The sequence below is a fragment of the Mixophyes fleayi genome, chromosome 6 (assembly GCF_038048845.1).
Source record: "Mixophyes fleayi isolate aMixFle1 chromosome 6, aMixFle1.hap1, whole genome shotgun sequence".
In the NCBI taxonomy this organism is placed as follows: Eukaryota; Metazoa; Chordata; class Amphibia; order Anura; family Limnodynastidae; genus Mixophyes; species Mixophyes fleayi.
The window spans coordinates 106296944-106317387 of NC_134407.1; the positions used below are offsets into that span (position 1 = coordinate 106296944).

General features: G+C 40.4%; 1 long non-coding RNA gene across 1 annotated transcript in view; it reads left to right on the top strand.

Moving 5' to 3' along the window:
* The window catches only part of LOC142161485 (uncharacterized), a 38535-nt gene that overhangs the window by 249 nt on the left and 17842 nt on the right, over window positions 1-20444 (top strand). The window lies entirely within an intron of this gene.

Sequence of the window (20444 nt, forward strand, 5' to 3'; positions counted from 1 at the left end):
AGAGGTTGGAGCCTGGGGGAAACGGACAATGAGAGGGCACAAGGAGGAAGGATAAACCCCTAGAAAGAGGGGGAAAAACACAACAAAATAGGGGGGGAATGAAAACAGGGGGAAGCAAGAATTAAGGCAATATATTACAATAATAGAATGAAACCAGGGGGAGGGGGACAGGTAACAGTCAAGAAATAAAGTAAAAGAAAGAAGGGAGGAAAACACTAGAATATGCAAAAGGAGACAGTAAGAAATCAAGGAAAGCGATACTTATCCATCCAGCATCCAGCTGCACAAGGGACTGATTCTTCTCCATCCATTCCTGATATAACCTCCATAACCCCTCCCCATGACTCATATGGGCGTCCTTCCCCAGACCAAACATATTAACCACCAGCGTACCAATACAGTCCAATACAGCCTCAGCTTTTAATATCCCTCAAGCTTAGATACAGCCCTCAGTTCCTATTAACCTCAGTCTAGCATGAGAAATGGCCAGAAGAATAGTGGGTTTGCATTTAAAAATAAAAAAGCGTAAAAGGTTTGTATAGACTTGGGTGAGGCTAAAGTATGTTTAGATGCATATGTGTATGACATGAGAAATCTAAAAAGGCAACACAAAAAAAGATACTTAAAGGTCAATCTCCTCAAACTATAATCCCTTAATTAATATGCAGAGATGGCAATCAGACAATTATCAAAATGATATGCTCTAAAGATGTTCAGATTGAATTTATAAAATAAGAAATCTCTATTGATCATATACACTAATAAGCCACAACATTAAAAGCACCTGTCTAATATTATGTAGGTCCCCCTTCCATCAAAACAGCTCTGACTTGTCGAGGTATGGACTCCACAAGACCTCTGAAGGTGTCCTGTGGTATCTGGCACCAAAACATTAGCAGCAGATCCTTTAAATCCTGTAAGTTGTGAGGTAGTGGCTCCATGGTACGGACATGTTTTTCCAGCACATCCTACAGATGCTCCATTGGATTGAGATGAGATGCCAAGTCAACACCTTGAATGAACTCTTTATCATGTTTCTCAAACCATTTCTGAAAATTATTTGCAGTGTGGAAGGGTGCTTTATTATGCTGAAAGAGACCACCACCATCAGGGAAAACCGAAGGTGTGTAACTAGTCTGCAAAAATGTTTAAGTAGGTGGTATCCACATGAATGTCAGGTCCCAGGGTTTCCCAGCAGACCATTACCCAGAGCATCACACTGCATCCTCTGGCTTGCCTTCTTCCCATAGTACATCCTGGTGCCATCTCCTCCCCAGGTAAACGATGCAGTCACACCCGGCTGTCCACATAAAGTAAAATGAAAATGGGATTCATCAGACCAGTCCACCAGTTCTGGTGCTCACGTGCCCATAGTAGGCATTAATGGCGGTGGACAGTGGTAAGCATGGGCACTCTGACCAGTCTGCGGCTATGCAGCCTGTGAGGACCGCATATCCAAGTGGATTCTTTGAAATCACATAGGAATATTGTTGCAACCAAAATGCAGTTTATTCCATAGCTGTATTAGCCAGCTTTAGATAGGTGGGACATTGATAATGCTTAGTATCTGCATATGATAGTTATTTAACCCAAACCTATTGTTATCTTGTATTCCTGATTAAACACTACACCTGTCCACATTTAAGCATGACTTGTCGAACTTATAGAACAATTAACATAAATATGCACAGCATACATTCTTTATACAATGGTGCCTTCCTCATAGAAAATCAATGTGTTTAGACTATATCTACTTGCAGATTGCAAACTGCACATTCTACTTTTTAAACTGCAACATGTACTTAACTAGCCAAGTATTAAGTACATATAACTGTGTTTATAATAATAACCTTTGAAATATACCACAACATAGTATACTGTTTATTCACAATGTATATTAACATTTGTGATACAACTTTAAAATACACATATAGTATTAAACCATATTAACATGCTGCTTTTGCTCCCCTTCTGTCTACCCTATTTCACACTTTGCCCTCCATGCTGCTTTTGCTCCCCTTCGTTCTCCCCTATTTCACACTGTGCCCTCAATTATGCTGCTTTTGGTCCCCTTCTTTCTCCCCTATTTCTCACTGTGCCCTCTATTATGCTGCTATTTGCCCCTTCATGTCTCCCCAATTTCACACTCTGTGCCCTCCATTAAGCTGCTTTTTGTTCCTCTTCACTTACCTTTCTATTGTCTTCTTCTCTTCTGTTCTCTTCTTTTCTGTTTTCTCATCTTCTGTTTTCTTTCTTCCTTGCTTGTCCATCACGGATCCTCTCGGTGCGCTCCTAAATGAAAATGTCAGGCAGGATGACGTCACGCCCGACATTCAGTTCGAACGCAGCAGGGAGGAGGGGAAGAGGGAGAAGCTGGATTGCCGCTGCAAACTAATAAAAAAATATTCTTTTCTTAATTTCTTCCAGGCCATGTCTATTGGGCCCCTATGCTCGTGGGGCCCCCGGGCAATTGCCCAGCGTGCCCATGCGGAAAGTCAGACCTGCCCAAAAGTCCTGTGTTTAGAGACACCATATAAATCACATTCCAATGGTAGTGGAAGAGCGAGACCAGAGCTTTAAATGTACATTAACCTGTAATGTACATTAACCTGATTCCTGGTTTCCTCACACAGCCCCACACGCAGCAAGCTGTTATGCACTATGTTCTGACACCTTTCTATCATAGCCAGCACTAACTTTTTCAGCAATTTGTGCTACAGTTGCTCTTCTGTGGTATTGAACCAGAAAGACTAGCCTTTGCTCCCCATTCGCATCAATGAGCCTTGGGCGCCCATGATCGTGTCGTTGGTACACCGGTTGTTCTTCCTTGGAACACTTTTGGTTGGTACTAACCACGGCATATCGGGAACACCCCACAAGACCTGCCGTTTTGGAGATGCTCTGACCTAGTTGTTTAGCATCATAATTTGGTTACAAAACAGAAAGAAAGCTGTCAGCGCTTATCCTTTAAACTGCATAACTGTGTGTGTCTAGCAAAATTTAAACATGAGGTATTAGTTCATATTTTGATCAAAAGACTTAAGCCTGCATCCCACGTCAAGGGTACCTCATTATATGCAGGTCTTACACTGACCTATATGCTTTAAACACTATTAAAATGCAGTTAAAATCAGATGCACTCACCTCCCAGGTATAGGGGTTTACATCTAGCAAAGGCTGGCTTGTGAGCCACACCCAAATGTGCCTTAAATAGCATACTTACCTGCACCCTGCTCAGTTCCCCTTCTCTGCCTTTGGATTGATCTTGCTGTGTATGACCTTGGACCGTGTACTGGACTCTGCAGTATTGCCTGTGACCTTGATCTCTGCCTGTTTCCTGGATTTGTTGTTTGCCGCCAGCCCTGACCTTTTTGCCTGGACTTCACCACCGCTGTATGCTATTTCACAATATCCCTGGGTTCTCCCCAGTCAGTACACATTTCACGACCCTCTGTCTGTCTGCAGCCAAGTCTGTCCCCACCACTAGGGGCTTCAGTGAACACCAGACTTTCGGAGCAGATTCCGGGTTTTGTTGTACTGGCTGGAGGGGTTCCTGACAGCATGCTAGAATAATTTTTTATTGTACGGCAGAATATAGACATTTGTCCGTCTATGAAGTGAAGCATAGAGCACGCACCTTCATAGCACTCACAGTCTGCGGGACCGCTGATAAGTATCCACCCACAATTTGGAGGAAACTGACGCTCCCGCATACCAGGAGGGACCACCGCTTCAGACTGGACTTCCATGCTAACATCTGCTATATAAACAGTCTCTACGAAGAGAAGCGTATAGCACGTACCTCCATAATACCCACAGGCTGCGGGACTGCTGACAAGTATCCACCTACAGTTCGGAGGGAACAGACGCTCCCGCATACCAGGAGGGACCACCGCTTCAGACTGAACTTCCATGTTAACATCTGTCACGTAAGTCATTTGGACTTCTAACATGCACTTATACCTTTTTAAACATTGGATATTTCTTTGGACATTAGCATCAACCCGTCCATCTACAATTAACACGGTTTATCCCGCTTTACTACAACGTGGCATTACACGGGAATTCAACGTTAGTGGGTTAAATTCTCTGTCAAATCTCTGACATTTATTTGCATACCTATTGTTACCATTTATGTGCACATATCGTATGCTTTATTTGTACTGTTTTTTGCATACAATGCCGCTATTATGTTACGGCCGGAACGTGTAGTTCACTTGTGTAAAATATAATAAATTGTTTTAAATTCACATTCTTCAGCGCCAAGAACATGTATATATATATATTCTATAAGCGCCGATTACTTGTGATGATGGCTGCATACGCATGCTAGAACATGTGTTTACAATCAAGAGCTTCTGCAAAAAATGCATTTTATGTACAATAGTCTTCATAACATCCTAGTGTATTTTATGAGAAAAAAAATATACCAGCATTTTTCTAGTTTTCAATAACCTGGCAACAGAAGGTTATGCACATAATAAAATGTAACAATGTAGCACTGTATGCATAGTAATTTTGTTTTGTTTTAGTATATTTTTCAACATAATAGTCTAATGCCTTCTTTTTAAAAAAAAAAAAAAAAAAAAATCAAGTTAATTAAAATATGATCTTTGACAGCTAATCATGAGGCTTAATAAGGTAATGTCGCAAATTAAGAAGTAGATTTCTGTGGTTTTATGCATTGCAGAACATAGACTAGAGACCACTGATGTGTTAGGCTAATGACTGTTCTTACACTTAATACAGAGCTGTGTAATGAGGCAGAGGATTAGTGAATGGATGCAGATATTGTTCTGCCTAGTGCAACATAATAATTTTACCAATGTCAAAATGTCAAATGAGTTCTTTGAACTGCAGCATTTATATATAACCAGCTTTTTTATATTTATAATGTAGCATCATATGAATAAAGCAGGGTGTATTGAAGTGAAAAGTGTACCATGGTATAGACTATTTTTTACAATTCACTGAATTATCATGAGCTATTCAAAGATAAACTAACCTCAGATCTGTCACCAAATAGTATAAATTATTCACTTAATATTTAGTCATGGTCTATGAACTCTCAGTGCTCTCCAATTTTCCTGAAAATATCTTTGTCTCACTTATTTAAAAAGAGGTTCAGCAGATGGCGCTAGATTACGTGAAAACGGAACAATATATCACAGTAACCACAGTTCAGCCCAGATATACGGTGCAGTCTTCTATCTTCACTACTCCACAGGTGTAGACAACAACTTCATTTAAAAGAAGAGAGAAATATTGTTCCATTGTGCAGTGTATTACAAAGCTGTTTCCAAGCTTAGTGATATTAATGTCTTAGCCTGCCATTGAATTGGGAGAGCTGGCTATCCTTATGGGGTGTGTTTTTTTTTTTTTTTTTTTTAATCTGCCTTTACCTAAACTAGAAAGGGACTCTACCAAGAGTTATGGTTGCCATGGAGTTTTTTGAGGAAAAGGAATTATCTGTAATCGTAAACTGCCCTTCTTATTTGCAAAGTGAGGCTATTAAATTGAGATAAAGGTGCATTTTTATTGGTGTTGTTTGTTTTGTGGAAGGGTGCACAACCATATTCACTCCGCAAAAACACTTCATTGTTGCATATAGTCTCAGCTAGGGAAGAAGTCTTGTCCTATTTTTTCAATGGGATGAATTTTTCACCCTCCAGCAGAATAGTGGATTTCTAGGCACACTGTAGCAAAAATCTTAAGACACAAACGTGTCATAAGTATTAAAGACAGTCCGGATGTCCGCAATTTAGGCCTCAACTGAGGATAAACCATTTATTTGGCTATTTATTCAATATTTTAGGAGAAATTTTAATTTAATAGAAGTGGTATTTTTAAAGTGGTAGGAGGTTGGGATTTGATATGACATTTATACTTTTGCACAGTATGTCTGGATTTGCTGCCTTTCTACAAACCTAGGCAAACTTGATGTTTGTGGTAGTCGTCTATGAGTTGACAGTAGGACTGCAACTTGAAGTCCTCCTGGATGGACCATGTAAACACACCAGAAAAAAAAACCTGTCATGAATCGGGGTCTTAGTCCTGTTTACGCCACTTGGCGGTATCATATCACCATACATCTCCCTCCTGTCAGAATACAGTATTCTAAATCCTGGGTCAAATTGTGACTTCTGTCTGCTGTACCGGGGGCTGCCATCTTGAGTAAGACATTTTGCTAAACATCCTGCTGAGTCTGAACACCTGATCTCATCCACCAATTAGCTTTCTCTGCAGACTATACGAATCTCCTCCTTCACTAATTGCTAGTGCAACACTTTCCTTGTTATAGCTTACTACAGTTGCTGTTTGTTTGCTGCTTCATTCTGCCTGCTGTATATAGATTTCAGCCATTAATCCTTTGTACAAATTCAGCTTCATTCTGCCTACTGTATACAGATTTCAACCATCAACCTTTTATGTGAATTCAGCTTCATTTTGTTTGCTGTTATATGGACTTCAACCATTTACCCTCTGAGTGAGATCAGATCCACTCACTTGCTGTGACACAATCTTTAACCATTAACCCTTTGTATGAATTCAGCTTCATTCTGTCTGCTGAAATAAAGACTTTGGCTATTTATTCCTTGTGTGGATTCACCTTCATTCAACCTGCTCTTGTACATATTCCATCCTCCTCTCTTCAATCTATTCCAGTCTCTCCTACTGGCTATCTGGGGTAGTAGGTTGTTGTTCTAAGTCATCCACTTTCTGGAGTCTTCTCTATGTCTCGCGGTACCGACTTCCAGTTCCAGGCCTACCTCAGGTTCTGAGTTGTCGAGGACCAGTTCAAGGTTTATTCTGTTCATGAAGTTGCCACACTTGTATATTCACTGCCTGAATTCTGAGTCTCCCAGTACCATTTGTGGTACTATGTTCTTGGCAGTAATGAGTCTCTGGTCGTGGGTTCAGGTCCTCCCTTTTCTCATGTACTGGGTCCAGTTCATCAGGTCCAGATTCCAGTCATTTGTGGCTGAAGGTGCTGGGGACAGAGGGGGACATGTGTGGCTGAAGGTGCTGGGGCAAGAGGGGGACATGTGTGGATAATGGTGCTGGAGTCAGGGGGGGCATGTGTGGCTAAAGGTGCTGAAGGCAGGGGGGGTGTGGGTGGCTAATGGTGCTGGGCAGAAGGGGGGGCTAATTATAAAATGTGGGTGATATATTGATTTAATGCCAGGGATTGTTGAAGTTTTCTAAATTTCATGTACCCATTTTTTTTATTTATTTTTTACCAAATAGGACCTCCAAGTATCCAGAGCTAAAGTAACCATCAGCCACAAGTGGTGACAGTGACAAGAACAGGTAGGAGAGAGCAGGACTGTCTACCAACTGTCATGAATCTGGTGGGACAGTCCCGAATTTGGGTGACTGTTTCGCTTAGGACAGTTGGAAGGTATGTCACACTTCACCCTGTACTGCTCGTGAAGGCAGAACTATGTGCACCTAACAGTAGTGCACACAGTATTGCCTGTGTATTTTTCTCTACAATGATAACCATGCTACATCACAGGGGGTTACCCTGTCTAAACTGCCCAGGCTCCCTGAGCCTTAATCCAGCTCTGGGCCTAGGCATAAATATATATATATGGATTAAGCAACACAAATAGCCTCTTTGTATATAGATAAATACATATTGTATCAAAAACCACCCTTTATGGATGGGCCGCTACTTATGGGCCAGTGCTGTGTGCTTGCCCCCCGGGCTAAAGTCTGCTAGCCCTCCCCTGGTACTGAGACTGATCCCAGAAACCCTATTGCCATGACAAAACCAAGGTGAAGTACTTCATAAATGAGGTCCACCGTTGCAATATGTAGTTTGGACTTTAGTGAAAATAGAGATTTAGTCAATCAGTTAAATAAACTTGCAAACTATTCCTATTTTCTTACTCAACTTTTAGGCTATGTAGGCTCTGCTCACTGATTTTCTGTTTTAGCTGGGTGCTATACAGCAACAGATTGTTGGGTAACTTGAGCTCTGCTTGTTGAATTTCCTGTATCTAGTTATTTGCTGAGCAGTAGCAGCTGCTTAGCATTTATAATTAGCATAGACACAGGCTTCCTGTTGCTTGGTCAATCCTTATATTACTTTCTCTCCCTACCTTGTGTGCAGTAGATAGCTCTTTCTGACAAAGTGTGTGGTGTTCCTGCACATCCTGCAGAATATTTTCATGACTCCCTGTGTTTGACCCGTACTGTATACTTACCCTGCTTTTGATAGCTGCCTGCCTTTTGACATTTCATGGGTGGAATGGCGAGTGGATGTAGTCAATGTTCAGTAAGGGCATGCCAAGCTTGAGCGTATGCAGCAGCATCCCATTCACATTCTGGGCATCTCAAAAGTGCATGATTTTCAGTTGTAACACTGGGTTACAGGTCTGGTGTAAGAACCAATTACTAGTGATCACGTCTGTGTATGCAAGCTAGAACATGTGTTTTCAATCAGGAGTAACTGTAACATTGTATTTTATGTACTGTAAACAGTAATAACATCAAATGTATTTAATGGGGAGAAAAAACAAGATTTTTTAATGTTTTGTCATTAATAACTATGGGCCTGATTCATTAAGGATTTTAACTTGAGAAACTTCTTATTTCAGTCTCCTGGACAAAACCGTGTTACAATGCAAGGGGTGCAAATTAGTATTCTGTTTTTCACATAAGTTAAATACTGACTATGTTTTCATGTAGCACACAAATACTTGATAACTATTTGTACACTGAAATTTAAAGTTGATATTTGTGTGCTACATGAAAAAAAGTCAGTATTTAACTTATGTGCAAAACAGAAAACCCCTTGCATTGTAACATGGTTTTGTCCAGGAGACTGAAATAAGCAGTTTCTCAAGTTAAGATCCTTAATGAATCAGGCCCTATATTATTAACAGGTGGCCATCATTAAATAGTTGTTTTTTCCTGTGCATTCTTTTGTGACTACATTTTTTGTGTGACCACATTTGTATTGAACGTATCCTGCAGTGTATTGTCTGAAATACCCCTTTTCCCAGTTTGGATGTACTTATTTGTTTGTGCGGTCTGCAAATGAATTTACTTCCTCGGATTCTGGATTGCGCAGTGCCTTGACCTTGGTTTGATTGCCGAAGGTTCTTCGTTGGGTAGTGTCCTGCTTGTACCAACACCAGAGAGAGACCAAGGAACCCTCCGCTCCCCCTTCACTTCACTGCGCACACAAATGAATAATATCACACATAAACTATCTTTAGAAGTCACACAGGCACATTTGTTACTGTAGTATTAGCTTCTAAAGGGATTTTCTAGTATTTTAAATAAAACATATAATTTGTAGTTTAAACAAACAATTGCATATAGTCGATAAATACTACTATATAATACTTTTACTACCGTGCATATAAATTCTCTCTTCTCTATTATCCTACAACTAAGCGGTGCCCCTCTTTTAACTACAATTATCTGGCAAATATAACTAATATCAAACAATTAACATGAAATACAATCAACAGCATAAATAGACATATTGTATAGTATAAATTGATCTTATAAGGAGCTTAACTCTGGTCTGCTGCTGTGTATGTGCTCAGAATTTCCACACAAAATCCACACAATACATAAATATAACAAAATGGTACATACACTTGCGCTCCCGTTTATGCTTCTAAGGAAGTCATATGACTGATCCCTTGTTCATGGAGAGATTCTGTTCTCTGTATGTCCCTCACTCACATCATCATGTCAAAATAAAAACATAGAAAAACACAAGAAGAAAAGAAACATAGCGTACTAGAATCTGTATTAGTTTGATCTGAAACCACCACTACTAACTGACAGGGAATATCTCTGTAAAAATGTGTGGGGATGACAACTTCAGCCAACTTCAGCTATGCACCCGTGTTTCTTCTTTTCAACAGCCCCCTTAGGGTAGATGCTTACATATAGTAGCTTTACAGAACACCTTTCAGAATAAATCAAGATCACTCCAATAATCCCTTCTGTATCCACAACAACCAGGTGTCCCTTCGAACTCCAAACATGTAGAGTATATATAAAAAGAATCAACAAGCACCAATATCGTGCATTACTTCAAAACATGATTTTAATCACACATAAAAACAGATGGAAATAAAAATATATATCAGAATATGTATCAGGAACAAATAGCAGATTAGCCTCGTACCGAGTGTTCAAGAAAACAACGCCTGTAAAGGATCTCACTATTTCCAGATGACAAAGCTGCAGCACGGATCCGCATCAGGTCCCATTGTCCACCTGGTCACTCGCACGTCTGTTGTAATATATAGCCAACGCGTTTCGAGCCTTAATGTCCAGGTCTTTATCAAGCCTTGATAAAACTAACATTGATACCGCACATTGACACTAGCATTTATACCGCACATTAAAACTAGCATTAATACTGCACATTAAAACTAGCACTGATGCTGCAAATTAAAACTAGCAATGATACCGCACATCAAAACAGCATTGATAATGCACATTAAAAATACAATGCAGCTTCAACTGATAAAAACATTCCTATGCCATCCAGCTAACTTTCAACTGTAAAATACAATTGAAGTAAAAAATATAGTATATTTAAATAAAGAATATATATCCTATATTTTTATATATAATTAGCTGAACGCCCAGTGTTATTGGGACTCACCGTTCAGCCGCAGGGTGGCAGTGACAATTTCCACTGGCTATACCTCGGAGGAGCTGCTGCGGCTGCACATGCAGCTCCATTTCACAAGTGATAGTCTGTACAGCTGTTGCAAGGTGCTGTACAACAGGTTTAGCATGTTTACATGCTTTTGCCTGCTCGTCCGTGAAGGTGGGAGGGGGGTTTAGCTATAGATTATATAATAATGATCTATTACAGAACCCAGGGGCTGATTTATCAAAGTGCAAGAAGCCATTTTGCTTTAAAAAACTGATGTTTTTGCCAGCAAAATGGCTTGGATTTGCTGTGTAAAATACTAATGGGGTTATCGCTGGCGATAACACCTGTTGGGGGAACCTATTTATCAAGCATTATTAACAGACCATCATACAAATAGCACTACACTATTTGTAGTATCTATTCGCCCACATACACAAAAAAATGCTATTTCTTTTTACAGTAAAGAAAAATATAAAAAAACTAAACATACACTTATCTGTATAAAAGTGATTGTAATTTCTCTCTTTCTTCGTGCTGTGCCTTTGCTCTTGTCAATAATGGCTGCAGGGTGGGTATTTTTCATTCCCTGCCTAAATGGGAGCCTCCTACTGTATTGGAAGCTCCCACTGTATTGGTGGACAAGCCACCAGTATATCAAATTATATATATATATATATATATATATATATATTTACACAGTATCTCACAGCATGTGTGCGAGCTTCTCCTGTCTGGAAATTCCCTCCCTCCTGCCCATACAGTAAAGTCGATGTTATGTTTTTATAGTTATTTTTCCTCTAATGCAGAGCAGGCATTTGTGAGCCGGCGACCAGTAATACGGTGCTATCGCTAATTGGCCGCAGGTCACTGCCCTCCTCAAAGTACTTTGGCTCTTGTTTCCCCGGCTTGGGGATCCCTTGTTAGGCCTTGTGCGGGCAAGACATTGTGAGTGTAACGCTCCGGTCCCACAGATAGTACCTGTCTCGTTACCTGCAGTCCATTCATCTGGAAACTGCCATGGTCCAGCATCAGACATTCACTAATTCATTCATTCAGCTACATTCAGATCTGTGTAGGTGCAAGCCTATTGCACTTCAGCACCTCCTCCTTCTTTTTCATTGGCTAAACACTTCTGGAGCACTATTTAAACCTCCTGGATTCACCTGTCTGATGCCTGTTCTTCAAGCTCACTTCCTGCTGCCTGTGGTTCTGGTTCCTGTTCTCCTTGTGGTTTGCCTGTGTACCAGTCTGCTCTCAGTTCGTGGTCTGTGCTAAACCATCGCTGCTCCAGTACCTTTCTTACCATCTCCAGTGTACTTCATCGTGACAGCTCCTGTTCTCTCATCGCTACCACTCAGAGCCGCTGTTACACCTGTGACTCCTCAGCTGCTATCACGAGTTGCCTCCGCTACTCCAGCTTGCTCTCAGTCTCTGGCCATGTTGAACCTTCGCTGCTCCAGTACCTTTCTTACCATCTCCAGTGTACTTCATCGTGACAGCTCTGGTTCTCTCATCGCTACCACTCAGAGCTGTTACTACATCTGTGACTCATCAGCTGTTACCACGGGTTACCTCCGCTACTCCAGTCTGCTCTCAGTCTCTGGCTGTGTTGAACTATCGCTGCTTTAGTACCTCTATTACCATCTCCAGTGTACTTCATCGTGACAGCTTCAGTTCTCATATCAATACCACTCAGAGCCACCACTACATCTGTGACTCGTCAGCTGTTTCCACGGGTTACCTTCGCTACTCCAGTCTGCTCTCAACATCTGGCTGTGTTGAACTATCGCTTATCCAGTACCTCTATTACCATCTCCAGTGTACTTCATCGAGACGGCTTCAGTTCTCTCATCGCTACCGCTCAGAGCCGCTACTCTCTCTGTGACTCATCGGCTGTTACTACGAGTTACCTCCACTACTCCAGTTTGCCTCAGCCTGCGGCCGTGTTGAACTATCGCTGTTCCAGTACCTCTATTACCATCTTCAGTGTACTCTATTGTGACAGCTCCAGCTCTCTCATCACTACCGTTCAGAGCTGCTATTTCTTCTGGGACTCATCCGCTATTACTACGAGTTACCTCCACCACTCCAGTCAGTCTTCAGCCTCTGGCTGTGTAGAACTATTGCTGCTCCAGTACTTACATTACCATCTCCAGGGTACTTCATAGTGACAGCCTCTGTCTTCTCGTTGTATACCACAGAGCACCTATTCTCCTAGTGACTCATTGGCTGCTGACCATCAGCCTATATCATTGTTGTGCCTGTATTTATACCAATCGTCTGTGGACTCCATCGTCTCCATCCACTTCACCTGGCTCCCCCACATCGTTCTGCTGTACACTCACTCAAGGGACCACGACCTGCAGATTTGGTGCAGCCAAGACCATACCTCCTTGCGTGGGTTCCTGGTGAAAACCACCTGTCTGTTAGACTCCAGGACTGTGGGTGGGCCTAGCCATGTTCAGCAGAGCCTAGGGATCAATTTCCTGTAAGCCAACCGTGACAGTGAGTCCAGTGGAGGTGTAGTCACTCTGCCGCCAGATTAAGCACCAACCAATCGTTTAGGACTGTGGTCCTGGGACCAGTGGTTAGTGCTGTATGGCCATACACTGTTTGGTAATGTATATTGGTTGTGCCATCTTGCAACTTGCTTTCTCCACCACCAATTTAAGTTCATATATTATTCAATAAACTGTGACCTATTATTTAGCCAATACTCTTGTCCTGTGTTGTTATTTTAAGGTTTAACTAGTAGGTCTTAAGTTGTGTAAGGGGTAACATCAATATATAACAGATCTTCCATCTGACACTATCATGCTCTCTCCTACCTGTTCTTGTCACTTTCACAACCTGTGGCTGCTGGTTTCCTTAGTTTCGGCTTGTCTGGATTCTGTAATGTTGGGGGCCCTATTTGGAAAAAATGGGTACATTTAGAAAATTCAACCAGCCCCGCGTTAAATCAGTAGGACCCACGATTAATACTTAGGCCTTCCTCCAGCCCCAACATTAAAATAATAGTATTCCCATTTAATAAATAGATCTATATCTCTCCAACCAATCCCAACATTAAAGTAACAGTATTCCCATTTAATAAATAGATCTACATCTCTCCATCCAAACTCAGCATTAAAGTAATAGTATTCCCATTTAATAAATAAACCTATTTCCCTCCCTACAATAAATTAATAGAATTTACATATAATAAATTATATAATTAATATTCACATTTAATAAATAGATCTCATGCTCCCCAAACTCACCCCCACATTTAATTAATAGCCCCAAACCACCCCATCTTAAATTAATAGTGCCCACTATAAAATTAAATTGCCCCCCCATCATCCCACAAATTTGCATCCATTAATTAGCCACCACCTACCACACACACACACACACACACACACTACATTGCACAAGCCCCCTGTGCCATCACATACACACTAATTTTCCACAAGCCCCCTGTGCCATCACACACACACACACACACACACACACTAAATTGCAACAAGCCCTCTGTGCCATCACACACACATACTGCATTGCCACAAGTCCCCTTTGCCATCACACACATACTGCATTGCCACAAGCCCGCTGTACCATCACACACACACACACACACACACACACATAATGCATTGCCACAAGCCCCCTTTGCCATCTTACACACACACTCACATACTGCATTGCCACAAGTCCCCTGTGCCATAACACACACATACTGCTTTGCCACAAGCCCTCTGTGCCATCACACACACACACACACACACACACACACATTACTGTGCCCCTTCACCACCATGCAGTGCCTCCTTATGATCACACTGTGCCCTCCATGTTGCTTTTGCTCCCCCCTTCACCTGCCTCCCCTTCATCACTCTATTCCATCCTGCTTCATCCCCCCTTCATCACTTTGTGCCATCCTGCTTCCCCTCTCCCTTCATCACTCTGTGCCATCCTGCTTTCCCCCCATGCCTCCTTCCTTTACTTATCTTCTGTCTTCTTGCTTGCTGGCTCCTCTCTACGCCATTCCTCACTGAATGTTGGGTGTAACGTGATCACATTCAGTGTGAACGAAGCAGGGAGGAGGAAGGAGTGGCACTGGCATTACGATCAGGTATTTATTTATTTTTTAGCACCTTGCTCCGTCCCACCAACGAAGAGGGCAAAGCCATCAGGTGTCTGGGTCCACCAAGGAATACCCCAGCCCCCCGGCGGGCCAGTCTGAACGTGCCTAAATCAAATTTAGATTTCAGTGTCAAAATAAAGCTATCAACTATTTGTGTGCTCATGAAAAATAGCCAGTATCTAACTTATGTATAAAATAAAAAAAATAGTTTGCTCCTCTTGCAACATGGCTTGTCCAGGAGAAAATGTACTCCTTTTTTTGCCTGACTTTCCTTAATGAATCAGGCCCAATATAACATGTATGTAGAGAGCAGTGTGAAACAAACAGTGAACTAAAAAGCACAGTTCTAACATTGCAAAAAATAAGTGAATACAAACAATTGAAACATATTAGATGTTTTATAGTGTTAAAACAATATATAAAACATAGACATATTCAACACAAATTTTACCAAATCTGCTGATAAAGATAGTGGAAACAATTCTGTACAAATTTGAATACCTTATGTAATGGAAGCGTGTTGCAATAGTGATCCAGAATCGGTAGTATTATTTAAAAGAAGCCTACATATTATTGAGGTTTGACTGCACGTATTGCAGATTGGTCAATAGTGTGACTACTAAATTTAACAGGGAACTTGGAGAACTTTTAAAGACTGCTGAAAACAATAATATAATGCAATTGGTGTTTACCTACTACACCACATAGGAAAACTATTTTTATTCTGCACACTTTTTCAGTAATTTCAAGATTGTGTTTGTGGATTTGTGTGTATATATAGTACTACATTACAGTAGTGTAATGTTGCAGAGACAGAATGGAGATGTTTGTGCGCATGTGCAATTCTTCGAACTGCACATGCGCATCCAGAAGAAGACCAGGAGGAGATCCGGAGACAGCGTATTCCGAAGAGGCGGGATAAGAATGATTTCTTTATCACAGAAATAGAAGTTTATCGGAACTGCTGTTTCTGTATTGGGTTCTTCATAAATTTGAGAAATAGTTTAATCCTTATCAATGTGATAAGGATTGAAAACTATTTTTCACTTTATGAGAAGATTGATAAATGTGCCCCTATATGCCTTATGGGCCGATATGCATGATACACTTAAGTGTATTCAGTCGTTGCGGCCAAGTAAGGCAGATAAATAAATAAATTGAAAATGGAAAAGAAAAAAAAAATCATGCTTTTTACCCCCGCCCCAAACCCCACAAGGGTTGGTTAAGCTGTTTGGGAAGGGGTGTGCACCTTTTTTATAAAAACAAATTGTATTTTTTTATGTGTATTTTAAATACAGCAAGGTCACAGGAAATTCCCTTAACTACTTCAAGTATGAGTCCCTTTTCATGCTTTTGTGCTGCGTTGCTATTGACAGGGATTACTTTTCATTTCTTATTAAATAGAAACAAATGTTTTTTATAAAGCTTCTTTTGGTAACATTGAAATATAGCTTTTTCTTAGTAGATTTTACACCCATTATCTAGGGGAAATTATACAAAAATAAAAACACCAAAACTTTCATAATTTATGCCATTGCTACTTTTGCATGTAAAGAACCCTCAAAAATTACACTGAAATGTAATTCAATCCTATTAAATACAGGGATATCAAAAATATGTATTAATGAATATTTTAAGAAATTATAAGGAGAGAAACAGGGATATGTTTTCTGTCTTTACTTTTTATTTTTCATTTTATTTTGTGGTCTTTTTTTAAACAACGTTAAGTCCTTTAGGCGTTATCAGAGATTCCAATTGATCTTAACTATTTTATTATTAATAGAATCAATGCAAACTGTCTAGTAGTAACCATCTATTCGTAACCACTATTGTGTTGGCATGGATCTAATAGTAATGCAATTAACGGGATATGTGATTTATCTTTCTCAATCAGGGACCCAGGCCAGTTAACATGGGAAACATCAATGGGATTTCCTGTTACAATGTTGAAACATTTGTGTATTATCACATTGTACAAAGAACCTTTGTTGACAACCATGATGTTACAACCTGCAATATGTCTCTGGTACATGTAACATTTCTAAATGTAATTTTGCATGCAGAGGTTAATAACCCTCCCTAAGAATGATCTAATTGCATAATTGCATAAAGTCACTGGTAATATTTACAGTCACTATGTGATATAATCAGTGATACTATTATGTTATTTTCCACATGACAAATTATATAATCAGATAATCTTTGGAGGTGGTGGTAAGCATAGCGTGCAATCTTATACCCCATTCACACTGTCTATAAAACCCGGATTTTTGCCAGGACGAGCTCAGACGACCCGGGTCGTGGTTCAGTGTGAAAGGGGGTCTATCCAAAATTCTGGGTCATGAGACCCGGGAATTAGACCTGGGACTTTTGCAGGATTATTCCTGTGTCAGTCCTGGGTCGCCTGCCGTCTGAATGGAACGACCCAGGTTTTTCAACCCAGGTCTCACATAAAGAAGCTAATTAGGGGGATAGGGACGCTACAGGATGACGTCATTTCAACAGCGTTTTTTTCGACAGAAAAAAAAGAGATAGGAGAAAGCATGGCACACTGGCTAGAGGAAGAAGTGCGTGAGCTGCTGTCCATTAGAGGAGAGGAGGAAATAAAAAAATAGATCACAGACACTGTAAAGGATGCAATAGTGTACTATAACATAGCAAAATTAGTAATAAAGCACAGCCAACAGTAGGTCGTAAATAAATTAAAGTCACTTTGAAAACAATGCTCAAAAGTGCATGATCACAACTGGAGAAAGAGTAGTGCTGCTCGTATGGAATGGTCATTTTATGAGCGATGTAGTGTGGTGTTCGGCAACTCTGCCCTGGCAAATCCCATAGCACTGTCATCATCAAGCTGCTGTGATGCTCACAGTCCAACACCTGAAAGCAGTCTGTCAAGCGTGCCCTCACTGATGATTAGCTATGATTCGCTTGAAGAACATGCTGATTTGCAGTGTTCAATTGTGACCGAAGACAGCATGAATATGTCAGCAGAGGAATTGGCAGACTCACAACCTATGCTAGCGGCACAACCTTCACCAGACACACAATCATTGCAAGAGACACAACTGTTGCCAGTGACACAACCTTGGACAATTGACGCAGACCCCAACGTTGTGTTCAAACAGTAAGTTTATTAATTTTTAAATTTTTTAAGTAAATGAAATAAATATATGAAAATTTTACATTATTAAGCTAAAAATTAAGCAAAACTTCAAAACTAAAAAACTAAACGCAAAAACATATTAAAACATGAACATGTATATGATGCAGTGTAAAGCTAGTGTGCAGGAGGAAGGAGGCCTCAAGCACATATCAGCTTACAACACTGCTATATAATTTTGTATTTCCTTTCTTTTTCCCATTTGTAGTGTACAATGTTCCTAAAAGGAAGAAGCTATATAATATGGAACAAGCAACAAAAGAAATGACTACAGTAATGGTTGAACAGCTCAAGGAAATGGATATGGCTAAGGCGGTCCAAGAAGAAGCACATCTCCAACGCTTCATGGATAATGAACGTGAGCTGCAGGACTCTTTCATTACCCAAATAATGGGTATGTAGGAGCAGATTCTCAGGGAAAACCGCAAATTTATGATGACTTACCTAGATCGCCTGATGCCAAGACTGAAAGTACCTGCAAAACCTCAACCACAGCCTCCATACCATGTTGAGGGCTTTACCCCTTATATAACAGAGGGCAACAAATTTTTCCTCAAAACTCAGGTATGCCACTAAACACCCCACATCATCCTCCACAAATGGCTCCACATAACCCTGAGTAACCATCTACTCCACATAACCCCGAGTACCCACATTACCGTCAGTTATAGGTAATAAAAGTATGTATAATACAGTTATAATGTTAGTCTGTGTTTGAGGCAACAATATTTAAAATGTTTTCTATATTTAAAATGATTGTAATGTAAGCACTGGAAAAAGTTTTATCTTGCACTACTATATTGGCACGTATATTGGTCTAAACTGTATATTTTTTCAATACTATAATATACAGACCTTTGTGAAAACACACACAGTTTTTGATTTATATTGGTACATATGACGCACTATGTACCTTTTAAAAAATTATTTTACAATTTGAATAAAAATATTATGTTCAGGTAACCCTTTGTCTGCTCTACTCAAATATTGATGACGGTTTGACAGTGATGGTGGTACGAGTGAGTTCTGCAGAGGTATTTGTACGTTCTCCCTCACAAGTAGTAGAATCCACAGACAGCACATATAGTTTAGAGTCCTGTACGTTCCACTCTGGTAGAAACTGCTCTTTCTGTATTTCACAAATATTGTGTAAAATACAGCAAGCAGAAACTACATGGGGGAAAAGTTTGGTATCAATGTCATCGCTCTTCAATAAACACTGCCAATGTCCTTTCAATCGTCCAAAGGCATTTTCTACCACCATCCGAGCAGAGCTGAGGGTATGGGTGAATCGAATTTGTTGCACAGAATGTTGATGTTGCTATGTGAAGCACTTCATCAACCATCGCTGCAAAGTATAAGCTGCATCACCGATGATGTGTACTGGGATCTCCACACCATTCACGATCTAGGATTTCTGTAAAGAAATACAATAGATTCAATTTCTGTAGTGCTTTACAGAGAATATTGGAACTTTGACAGCAATCGCTATACCTATAGATCTTGCAATATAAAATGTCTCCAAAATAACAAACAAACCTATACAGGCTACCCAAATGTTGGTTACAGAACACAATACACTTGCTGGTAGATGTTTTAATTGTATTTGGAAAGCTGAACATCTACAGATGGAGAGGGGCAGTAGACAAACAGCAAAACATACATGAATATATTAGATTGCTGAGGAAAACAACATAAAAAAATACAGATATTTACCTCTCTATGGAACAACAAGCCAACTTACATCTCCTCTGCAATCTGGTACAGATTCGAATTGGCCAGAACTCTGGCATCATGGGAACATCGAGGCTAGCCAATAAACACATCTGTGAAACTAAAATATAATATATTTAGCTTTGTTTTACAATACACATCATAAGACACAGTCACATCAAAATGAAAAATGATGCTTACCAATAGTTAAGGTCAACTATAGCCTGTAGAATAATAGAATGCCAGCCTTTGCAGTTGTAGTAATCTGCAGGGTTGTCTGTAGGGGCAATGATAGGGATGTGTGTCCCGTCTATGGCTCCTGCACACTGTGAATGTCCACATCGCAGGAATCCAGTCATCTAGTCGCGGTCCTTGAAGCAATGATATGAAGCGATGGTAAAGGGCTTCCAGTAATGCCTTGGTGACTTCATGCACTAGAGTGCAAACTGTGGATATCCCCACTTCAAACAAACAAGAGATTGTGCGATATTCACCAGGGGTAGCATACTACCACAACACAATTGCCAGTCTCCTACTTGGTGCAATGGAGTTTCTGAAGTTTGTGGTCTGTCTAGAAAGTGCTGAGGTGGTAAGGTCCAATACATACTGAAATGTCCCACATGACATACGAAAATGTACCATCCACTGCTCATCCTCAAAAGCTTCCACAGTAGACCAGCTTCTCCGTGACTGCGCTCTCTGGCCTACATTGCTAGGTTTGTTGCCGTGCTGAATTTCAATATGGAGGAAATGCTGAACCTGAGAAAAGCTCTCCTCCTGCGCAAATAAAGAAGTTGAGT